This window comes from Zea mays, chromosome 5, assembly GCF_902167145.1.
Source record: "Zea mays cultivar B73 chromosome 5, Zm-B73-REFERENCE-NAM-5.0, whole genome shotgun sequence".
NCBI lineage: Eukaryota > Viridiplantae > Streptophyta > Magnoliopsida > Poales > Poaceae > Zea > Zea mays.
The window spans coordinates 43,420,198-43,432,032 of NC_050100.1; the positions used below are offsets into that span (position 1 = coordinate 43,420,198).

Consider the following 11,835-nt stretch of genomic DNA (forward strand, 5'->3'; position numbering starts at 1 on the left):
CATATTATTACTAACTAACTAACTATAAGAAATGGGGTAGTGATAGATCAACCCATTCCATTCCATAAACCAAACAAAAAATGAGTAATGAAAAGATGATGGACTAGCTCAATGCTCAAACTAAACATCATATATATGCTATGGTACGCTATATAATATAACACATGGGGTCTTCTGTGACGATCATGTATTAACTTTATTAGAGTTATTTTAACCATAGTACATCTCTACTATATTAAAGCATCAGTTTCATCGGTCGTCTTGCATCATCTTTTTACAAAGAACTCCTTGTATTTTTTCAAAATCAACCCGTGGTACCAGATCATATCCCATCCCTATCCTATTTATTCGCACAACAACATTCTCACATCTGTCGCTCTAGCAACAAACCCCGTCCATTTCGCAACAACCTCCGACCGCTTCTTCCGCCGTTGCACCGCCACCAGCGAGGAGGATTAGGGCGCTTGTCTCTGGATAAGGATGCTCACTAGGTGATAAAAGTTGCATCGAGTCTACCCAACTCTAGACCTCGTCACCAAAAGGGACCGGGAGCCCGTCTGCAAGCTCACTCGTCTTTCGCTCCGACACGAGCTCCACTCCGCTCCTCCCATCCTATGGGCGACGTGGCATCAACTGTAGATCTACCTAGTGAAAGTCGCCTAGAGGGGGGTGAATAGGGAGAAACTGAAATTCTCAAAATAATCACAACTACAAGCCGGGTTAGTGTTATAAATATAATCGAGTCCGCGAGAGAGGGTGCAAAACAAATCGCAAGCGAATAAGGAGTGTGACACGTGGATTTGTTTTACCGAGGTTCGGTTCTCGCAAACCTACTCCCCGTTGAGGTGGTCACAAAGACCGGGTCTCTTTCAACCCTTTCCCTCTCTCAAACGGTCTCTCGGACCGAGTGAGCTTTCTCTTCTCAATCACTTGGAACACAAAGTTCCCACAAGGACCACCACAAGATTGGTGTCTCTTGCCTCAATTACAAGTGAGTTTGATCACAATGAAGAATCAAAGAAAGAAGAAAGCAATCCAAGCGCAAGAGCTCGAAAGAACACAAGCAAATCTCTCTCACTAATCACTAGGGCGTTGTGTGGAGTTTGGAGAGGATTTGATCACTTGGGTGTGTCTAGAATTGAATGCTAGAGCTCTTGTAAGTAGTTGAAGTGGGAAAACTTGGATGACTTGAATGTGGGGTGGTTGGGGGTATTTAGGGCCTGTTTGGTTTGTGGCTAAATGTGCCACATTTTGCCTAAGGTTAGTCGTTCGAATTGAATAACTAACCTTAGACAGAAAAGTTAGGCAAAGTGTGGCAACTGAGGTAGTGAACCAAACAGGCCCTTATAGCCCCAACCACCAAACTAGTCGTTTGGTGGAGGCTGACTGTCGTATGGTGCACCGGACAGTTCGGTGCACACCGGACATGTCCGGTGCGCCAGCCACGTCACCAGGCCGTTGGAGCTTCTGTCTTCTGGGCCCGCCTGGCTGTCCGGTGTACACCGGACAAGAACTGTAGATTGTCAGGTGCACCGCCTCGCGCGTGCCTGACTTCTGCGCGCTTCTGGCGCGCATTAAATGCACCTGCAGGTGACCGTTGGCGCGAAGTAGCCGTTGCTCCGCTGGCTCACTGGACAGTCCGGTGTACACCAGACAGTCCGATGAATTATAACGGAGCAATTTCTTGAGGCTGGCGAGTTCCAGAGCCGCTCTTCCTTGGGGCACCGGACACTGTTCGGTGTACACCGGACAGTCCGGTGAATTATAGCGGAGCGCCTCTGGATTTTCCCGAAGGTGAGGAGTTCAGCGTGAAGTCCCCTGGTGCACCGGACACTGTCCGGTGGCACACCAGACAATCCGGTGCGCCAGACCAGAGGTGCCTTCGGTTATCCCTTGCTCCTTTGTTGAACCCCAAAACTTGGTCCTTTTATTGGCTGAGTGTGAACCTTTGGCACCTGTATAGCTTATACACTAGAGCAAACTAGTTAGTCCAATTATTTGTGTTGGGCAATTCAACCACCAAAATCATTTAGGAAATAGGTGTAAGCCTAATTCCCTTTCAATCTCCCCCTTTTTGGTGATTGATGCCAACACAAACCAAAGCAAATATAGAAGTGCATAATTGAACTAGTTTGCATAATGTAAGTGCAAAGGTTGCTTGGAATTGAGCCAATATAAATACTTATAAGATATGCATGGATTGTTTCTTCATTTTTAACATTTTGGACCACGCTTGCACCACATGTTTTGTTTTTGCAAATCTTTTGTAAATCCTCTTCAAAGTTCTTTTGCAAATAGTCAAAGGTAAATGAATAAGATTTTTGCGAAGCATTTTCAAAATTTGAAATTTTCTCCCCCTGTTTCAAATGCTTTTTCTTTGACTAAACAAAACTCCCCCTCAATGAAATTCTCCTCTTAGTGTTCAAGAGGGTTTTGATATATTAATTTTGAAAAGCTACTTTCTCCCCCTTTTGAACACAATAAGATGCCAATTTGAAATTTATCAATTGAGAATACTACCAATTGAAAAACTCTTTTTAAAATTAGGTGGTGGTGCGGTCCTTTTGCTTTGGGCTAATACTTTCTCCCCCTTTGGCATGAATCGCCAAAAACGGAGTCATTAGAGCCCTTAGAATTACTCTCTCCCTCTTTGGTCATAAATAAATGAGTGAAGAATATACCAAAGTAGAAGAGTGATCTCTCCCCCAAAGATGGAGAGTTGCTCGGAGTGACGACGAAGGATGAGTTACGGAGTGGAAGCCTTTTTCTTCGCCGAAGACTCCAATTCCCTTTCAATACACCTATGACTTGGTTTGAAATAGACTTGAAAACACATTAGTCATAGCATATGAAGGAGACATGATCAAAGGTATATAAATGAGCTATGTGTGCAAATCAACAAAAGAAGTTCCTAGAATCAAGAATATTTAGCTCATGCCTAAGTTTGTTAAAGGTTTGTTCATCAAGAGGCTTGGTAAAGATATCGGCTAATTGATCTTTAGTATTAATGTATGAAATCTCGATATCTCCCTTTTGTTGGTGATCCCTTAAAAAGTGATACCGAATGGCTATGTGTTTAGTGCGGCTATGCTCAACGGGATTATCCGCCATGCGGATTGCACTCTCATTATCACATAGAAGAGGAACTTTGGTTAATTTGTAACTGTAGTCCCTAAGGGTTTGCCTCATCCAAAGTAGTTGCGCACAACAATGGCCTGCGGCAATGTACTCGGCTTCGGCGGTAGAAAGAGCTACGGAATTTTGCTTCTTTGAAGCCCAAGACACCAAGGATCTTCCCAAGAACTGACAAGTCACCGATGTGCTCTTTCTATTGATTTTACACCCTGCCTAATCGGCATCCGAATAACCAATTAAATCAAATGTGGATCCCCTAGGATACCAAAGCCCAAACTTAGGAGTATAAACAAAATATATCAAGATTCGTTTTACGGCCGTAAGGTGAGCTTCCTTAGGATCGGCTTGAAATCTTGCACACATGCATACGGAAAGCATAATGTCCGGTCGAGATGCACAAAGATAGAGTAAAGATCCTATTATCGACCGGTATACCTTTTGATCGACGGATTTACCTCCTTCGTCGAGGTCGAGATGCCCATTGGTTCCCATGGGTGTCTTGATGGGTTTGGCATCCTTCATTCCAAACTTGCTTAGAATATCTTGAGTATACTTCGTTTGGCTTAGAAAGGTGCCCTCTTGGAGTTGCTTTACTTGAAATCCTAAGAAATATTTCAACTCCCCCATCATAGACATCTCGAACTTTTGTGTCATGATCCTACTAAATTCTTCACATGTAGACTCGTTAGTAGACCCAAATATAATATCATCAACATAAATTTGGCATACAAACAAGTCATTTTCAAGTGTTTTGGTAAAGAGTGTAGGATCGGCCTTTCCGACTTTGAAGCCATTAGTGATAAGAAAATCTCTAAGGCATTCATACCATGCTCTTGGGGCTTGCTTGAGCCCATAAAGCGCCTTAGAGAGTTTATACACATGGTTAGGGTACTCACTATCTTCAAAGCCGGGAGGTTGCTCAACATAGACCTCTTCCTTGATTGGTCCATTGAGGAAGGCACTCTTCACGTCCATTTGGTAAAGCTTGAAGCCATGGTAAGTAGCATAGGCCAATAATATACGAATTGACTCAAGCCTAGCTACGGGTGCATAGGTTTCACCGAAATCCAAACCTTCGACTTGGGAGTATCCCTTGGCCACAAGTCGAGCTTTGTTCCTTGTCACCACACCATGCTCATCTTGCTTGTTGCGGAACACCCATTTGGTTCCTACAACATTTTGGTTAGGACGTGGAACTAAATGCCATACCTCATTCCTAGTGAAGTTGTTGAGCTCCTCTTGCATCGCCACCACCCAATCCGAATCTTGAAGTGCTTCCTCTATCCTGTGTGGCTCAATAGAGGAGACAAACGAGTAATGTTCACAAAAATGTGCAACACGAGATCTAGTGGTTACCCCCTTATGAATGTCGCCGAGGATGGTGTCGACGGGGTGATCTCATTGGATTGCTTGGTGGACTCTTGGGTGTGGCCGCCTTTGTTCTTCATCCTCCTTATCTTGATCATTTGCATCTCCCCCTTGATCATTGCCGTCATCTTGAGGTGGCTCATTTGCTTGATCTTCTCCTTCATCAACTTGAGCCTCATCCTCATTTTGAGTTGGTGGAGATGCTTGCGTGGAGGAGGATGGTTGATCTTGTGCATTTGGAGGCTCTTCGGATTCCTTAGGACACACATCCCCAATGGACATGTTCCTTAGCGCGATGCACGGAGCCTCTTCAATACCTATCTCATCAAGATCAACTTGCTCTACTTGAGAGCCGTTAGTCTCATCAAACACAACGTCACAAGAAACTTCAACTTGTCCAGAGGACTTGTTAAAGACTCTATATGCCCTTGTGTTTGAATCATATCCTAGTAAAAAGCCTTCTACAATCTTAGGAGCAAATTTAGATTTTCTACCTCTTTTAACAAGTATAAAGCATTTGCTACCAAAGACTCTAAAATATGAAATGTTGGGCTTTTTACCAGTTAGGAGTTCATAAGATGTCTTCTTGAGGATTCGGTGAAGATATAACCGGTTGATGGCGTAGCAGGCGGTGTTGACCGCCTCGGCCCAAAACCGATCCGAAGTCTTGTACTCATCAAGCATGGTTCTTGCCATGTCCAATAGAGTTCTATTCTTCCTCTCCACTACACCATTTTGTTGTGGGGTGTAGGGAGAAGAGAACTCATGCTTGATGCCCTCCTCCTCAAGGAAGCCTTCAATTTGTGAGTTCTTGAACTCCGTCCCGTTGTCGCTTCTAATTTTCTTGATCCTTAAGCCGAACTCATTTTGAGCCCGTCTCAAGAATCCCTTTAATGTTTCTTGGGTATGAGATTTTTCCTGCAAAAAGAACACTCAAGTGAAGCGAGAATAATCATCCACAATAACTAGACAGTACTTACTCCCGCCGATGCTTATGTAAGCGATCGGGCCGAATAGATCCATGTGTAGGAGCTCCAGTGGCCTGTCAGTAGTCATGATGTTCTTGTGTGGATGGTGAGCACCAACTTGCTTCCCTGCTTGGCATGCGCTACAAATCCTGTCTTTCTCAAAATGAACATTTGTTAATCCTAAAATGTGCTCTCCCTTTAGAAGTTTGTGAAGATTCTTCATCCCAACATGGGCTAGTCGGCGGTGCCATAGCCAACCCATGTTAGTCTTAGCAATTAAGCAAGTGTCGAGTTCAGCTCTATCAAAATTCACTAAGTATAGCTGACCCTCTAACACTCCCTTAAATGCTATTGAATCATCACTTCTTCTAAAGGCAGTGACACCTACATCAGTGAATAAACAGTTGTAGCCCATTTTGCATAATTGAGAGACGGAAAGCAAATTGTAATCTAATGAATCTACAAGAAAAACATTGGAAATAGAATGGTCAGGAGATATAGCAATTTTTCCCAAACCCTTGACCAAACCTTGGTTTCCATCCCCGAATGTGATAGCTCGTTGGGGATCATGGTTTTTCTCGTAGGAGGAGAACATTTTCTTCTCCCCTGTCATGTGGTTTGTGCACCCGCTATCGATGATCCAACTTGAGCCCCCGGATGCATAAACCTACAAAACAAGTTTAGTTCTTCACTTTAGGTACCCAAATGGTTTTGGGTCCTTTGGCATTAGAAACAAGAACTTTGGGTACCCAAACACAAGTCTTTGACCCCTTGTGCTTGCCCCCAACATACTTGGCAACTACCTTGCCGGATTTGTTAGTTAAAACATAAGATGCATCAAAGGTTTTAAATGAAAAACTATGTTCATTTGATGCACTAGGAGTTTTCTTCTTAGGCAACTTAGCACGGGTTGGTTGCCTAGAGCTAGATGTCTCACCCTTATACATGAAAGCATGGTTAGGGCCAGAGTGAGACTTCCTAGAGTGAATTCTCCTAATTTTGCTCTCAGGATAACCGGCAGGGTACAAAATGTAACCCTCGTTATCTTGAGGCATGGGAGCCTTGCCCTTAACAAAATTAGACAGTTTCTTAGGAGGGGCATTAAGTTTGACATTGCCTCCCTGTTGGAAGCCAATGCCATCCTTGATGCCAGGGCGTCTCCCACTATAGAGCATACTTCTAGCAAATTTGAATTTTTCATTTTCTAAGTTATGCTCGGCAATCTTAGCATCTAGTTTAGCTATATGATCATTTTGTTGTTTAATTAAAGTCATGTGATCATGTATAGCATTAATATCAACATCTCTACATCTAGTGCAAATGGTAGTGTGTTCAACGGTAGATGTAGAGGGTTTGCAAGATTTTAATTCTACAACCTTAGCATGTAATATATCATTTCTATTTTTAAGGTCGGAAATAGTAGTATTGCAAACATCAAAATCTTTAGCCTTAGCAAGCAATTTTTCATTTTCATCTCTAAGGCTAGCAAGAGAAATGTTCAATTCTTCAATCTTAGCAAGCAAATCATCAACCTTAGCTAACAAATTAGCATTTTCATTTCTAAGGTTGTCAATGGTCTCATGGCAAGTGCTTAGCTCACTAGATAATTTTTCACATTTCTCAACTTCTAGAGCATAAGCATTTTTAACTTTAACATGCTTCTTGTTTTCTTTAATAAGGAAATCCTCTTGGGTGTCCAAGAGATCATCCTTTTCATGAATGGCACTAATAAATTCATTAAGTTTCTCTTTTTGTTGCATGTTGAGGTTGGCAAAAAGAGTGCGCAAGTTATCTTCCTCATCACTAGCATTTTCATCACTAGAGGATTCATATCTAGTGGAGGATTTAGATTTAACCTTCTTCTTTTTGCCGTCCTTTGCCATGAGACACTTGTGGCCGACGTTGGGGAAGAGAAGTCCCTTGGTGACGGCGATGTTGGCGGCGTCCTCGTCGTCGGAGGAGTCGCTAGAGCTTTCGTCGGAGTCCCACTCCCGACAAACATGGGCATCGCCGCCCTTCTTCTTGTAGTACCTCTTCTTCTCCTTTCTTCTCCCCTTCTTGTCATCGCCCCTGTCACTGTCACTAGAAATAGGACATTTTGCAATAAAGTGACCGGGCTTACCACACTTGTAGCAAACCTTCTTGGAGCGGGGCTTGTAATCCTCCCCCCTCCTTTGCTTGAGGATTTGGCGAAAGCTTTTGATGACAAGCGCCATCTCCTCGTTGTCGAGCTTGGAGGCGTCGATTGGTTGTCTACTTGGTGTAGACTCCTCCTTCTTCTCCTCCGTCGCCTTAAATGCAACCGGTTGAGCTTCGGACGTGGAGGGACCATCAAGCTCGTTGATCTTCCGTGAGCCCTTGATCATAAATTCAAAGCTCACAAAATTCCCGATTACTTCCTCGGGAGTCATTAGTGTATATCTTGGATTACCACGAATTAATTGTACTTGAGTAGGGTTAAGGAATATAAGTGATCTTAAAATAACCTTAACCACCTCGTGGTCATCCCATTTCTTGCTCCCGAGGTTGCGCACTTGATTCACCAAGATTTTGAGCCGGTTGTACATATCTTGTGGCTCCTCCCCTTGGCGAAGACGGAAGCGACTGAGCTCCCCCTCGATCGTTTCCCGCTTGGTGATCTTGGTGAGTTCATCACCCTCGTGCGCCGTCTTGAGCACGTCCCAAACTTCCTTGGCGCTTTTTAGTCCTTGCACCTTGTTGTACTCCTCCCTACTTAGAGAGGCGAGGAGTATGGTTGTGGCTTGGGATTTGAAGTGCTCGATTTGGGCCACCTCGTCCTCATCATAATCCTCATCCCCTACGGATGGTATCTGTGCTCCAAACTCAACAACATTCCATATACTTTTGTGGAGTGAGGTTAGATGATATTTCATTAAATCACTCCACCTAGCATAATCTTCACTGTCAAAGGTTGGCGGTTTGCCTAATGGAACGGAAAGTAATGGAGTATGTCTAGAAGTACGAGGATAATGTAAGGGAATCTTACTAAACTTCTTGCGCTCATGGCGCTTAGAAGTTATGGAGGGCGCGTCGGAGCCGGAGGTAGATGGTGATGAAGTGTCGGTCTCGTAGTAGACCACCTTCCTCATCTTCTTGATTTTGTCGCCACTCTGATGCGACTTGTGGGAAGAAGTCTTCTTCTCCTTCTTCTTTTCCTTCCTCTTCTCCTTGTTGCGGGACTCTCCCGATAGGGCTTTCTCGTTGCTTGTAGTGGGCTTTTCGCCGGTCTCCATCTCCTTCTTGGCGTGATCTCCCGATATCACTTCGAGCGGTTAGGCTCTAATGAAGCATCGGGCTTTGATACCAATTGAAAGTCGCCTAGAGGGGGGGTGAATAGGGCGAAACTGAAATTCTCAAAATAATCACAACTACAAGCCGAGTTAGTGTTAGAAATATAATCGAGTCCGCGAGAGAGGGTGCAAAACAAATCACAAGCGAATAAGGAGTGTGACACGTGGATTTGTTTTACCGAGGTTCGGTTCTCGCAAACCTACTCCCCGTTGAGGTGGTCACAAAGACCGGGTCTCTTTCAACCCTTTCCCTCTCTCAAACGGTCCCTCGGACCGAGTGAGCTTTCTCTTCTCAATCACTTGGAACACAAAGTTCCCACAAGGACCACCACAAGATTGGTGTCTCTTGCCTCAATTACAAGTGAGTTTGATCGCAATGAAGAATCAAAGAAAGAAGAAAGCAATCCAAGCGCAAGAGCTCGAAAGAACACAAGCAAATCTCTCTCACTAATCACTAGGGCGTTGTGTGGAGTTTGGAGAGGATTTGATCACTTGGGTGTGTCTAGAATTGAATGCTAGAGCTCTTGTAAGTAGTTGAAGTGGGAAAACTTGGATGACTTGAATGTGGGGTGGTTGGGGGTATTTATAGCCCCAACCACCAAACTAGCCGTTTGGTGGAGGCTGACTGTCGTATGGTGCACCGGACAGTCCGGTGCACACCGGACATGTCCGGTGCGCCAGCCACGTCACCAGGCCGTTGGGATTAGACCGTTGGAGCTTCTGTCTTCTGGGCCCGCCTGGCTGTCCGGTGTACACCGGACAAGAACTGTAGATTGTCCGGTGCACCGCCTCGCGCGTGCCTGACTTCTACGCGCTTCTGGCGCGCATTAAATGCGCCTGCTGGTGACCATTGGCGCGAAGTAGCCGTTGCTCCGCTGGCTCACCGGACAGTCCGGTGAATTATAGCGGAGCAATTTCCCGAGGCTGGCGAGTTCCAGAGCCGCTCTTCCTTGGGGGCACCGGACACTGTCCGGTGTACACCGGACAGTCCGGTGAATTATAGCGGAGCGCCTCTGGATTTTTTCGAAGGTGAGGAGTTCAGCATGAAGTCCCCTGGTGCACCGGACACTGTCCGGTGGCACAACGGACAGTCCGGTGCGCCAGACCAGAGGTGCCTTCGGTTATCCCTTGCTCCTTTGTTGAACCCCAAAACTTGGTCCTTTTATTGGCTGAGTGTGAACCTTTGGCACCTGTATAGCTTATACACTAGAGCAAACTAGTTAGTCCAATTATTTGTGTTGGGCAATTCAACCACCAAAATCATTTAGGAAATAGGTGTAAGCCTAATTCCCTTTCACCTAGCGTGTGCTTTGTCTGGTCACAGTTGTTCTCGTCGGATCTATTATTGGTAGAGACCGCTCTAATTGTTGTGTTTTTCGCAGGGGACGTCCACTGACCAGGACACAAGCTTGTCAAATAAGCAAGCCAAGCTGCTCAAGACGCAGAAGTTCGCGTCCGAGCTTGACCATCTGGCCAGTTCATTCTTTCACTCATACCCTTTGTTTCTCAATTTGGTTGTAATGAGCGCACAATACTTTAGGGATATATAGTTATTGTCTACAAGAGCTTCCTCTGACTCAACAATTTTGTGCTTAGGTGGATACGTCAAAGGTAAAGTTGGACGTGATGAAGCCCTGGATTGCCAAGCGGGTCACTGAGCTATTTGGGTTTGACGTATGTTTTTGATCCATGCAGAGGTAGTTGCATTTTTATTGTTTGATATGATATTATAAAGATAAGAGCAAGTATATATTTCAGTAAGCATGTTAAGTATTAGAGGATAAACTTGTTGTATTTGGTATATCAAGAATGATCTTGTTGGCGTACTTGTGCTTTTCTATGTCTTGCTAAACTTGAAGAAAATTGTTAAGGCATCACCATAAATGAATTTGCATGTGTTACCTGTAGAATCTCAATGATGATTTTGGTTAGGGCATCAGATCTACACCATCATCTCGCTTCCAAGTCCTAAGCCAAAACATTGGCTATAATTTAATTCGAGCATAGGGGCTCATTTTCAACTTATTCTTTCGGTCTTTTGGCTAAGATCAAGTGTAATATTTGTTTTACCAGTTGAATATCTGGTATATGAACAAATATGTTCACTTTGACATTAAATTCATTTATTATGGTTGTTTTTATGTGGAGGGTCTATTAAGACTCTTAAGTGTCGCTTAGTTAACCAATTAATATCATCAAATATAGTTGGATATCGTCGCAACACACGGGTATTAGGCTAGTAATTTATAATATCTTAGTGATTAAACCCCCGTCGTCGCTAAGTTTTTTCGGTGACAAACAGCAGAAAGCGTTATTGATTTACTTATGACACTCATCCTATAAACGATTAGGAGATGCTCAAATCATCATAAGTTTTTAAACCAGGCCACATGAAGTGACATGGCTGCGCTGACAAGAAAAAAAGTTATACCAAATTGTATCATCAAAATTTTATTTAGAATTACTTCGTAGGCTATTTTACTTCGGTTTGGCCCAGCTAAATTTTAGTTTAGGCTAATTTATGTGTCAATCTCATTTCAGTACAACCTAATTGTTGAGCATCATATTTGGCATCTGGACGCGGCTGGACTGTCCGACCATGTGGTCCGGATGGTTCACACCCCCGAACAGTCCGCAATTAAATTAACTCAGGCGAGAGTCCTTATCCCACGTGTGCTTATCTGGCTAATCACGTAGGAATCGGTTGGGAAGCGCCTAGGAACGGCTCTAGACCTCGACCCATATATATGTATATATACACGGCTAACTATTTGCTTTCAGCATACTACTGAACATTACAGGAGCTTCGTCACTAGAAAAGCTTTGACATAACACAAGAGGAGCGAAGCAAGCTTCGTCCAACCGGCTTCATCACGGTGAAACGGATAGACAACATGAGGAGAAGGTATTGCTCAAGTTACTAAATACAAATAGCGATACTGCCCTTGTAACATTTTATAAACTCTCTGTGTAATTATTGAGGGCATAAATGTAATAGTGCACGAACCTTTACGGTTGCCTATAAATAGATGAACAGTACCCCGTACTGTTCA

General features: G+C 44.0%; 1 pseudogene; it reads left to right on the plus strand.

Annotated features, from left to right (window-relative positions):
• Positions 1 to 10,803: 10,803 nt before the first annotated feature.
• LOC111589496 (uncharacterized) lies at positions 10,804 to 10,969 on the plus strand (annotated as a pseudogene).
• Positions 10,970 to 11,835: the final 866 nt, after the last annotated feature.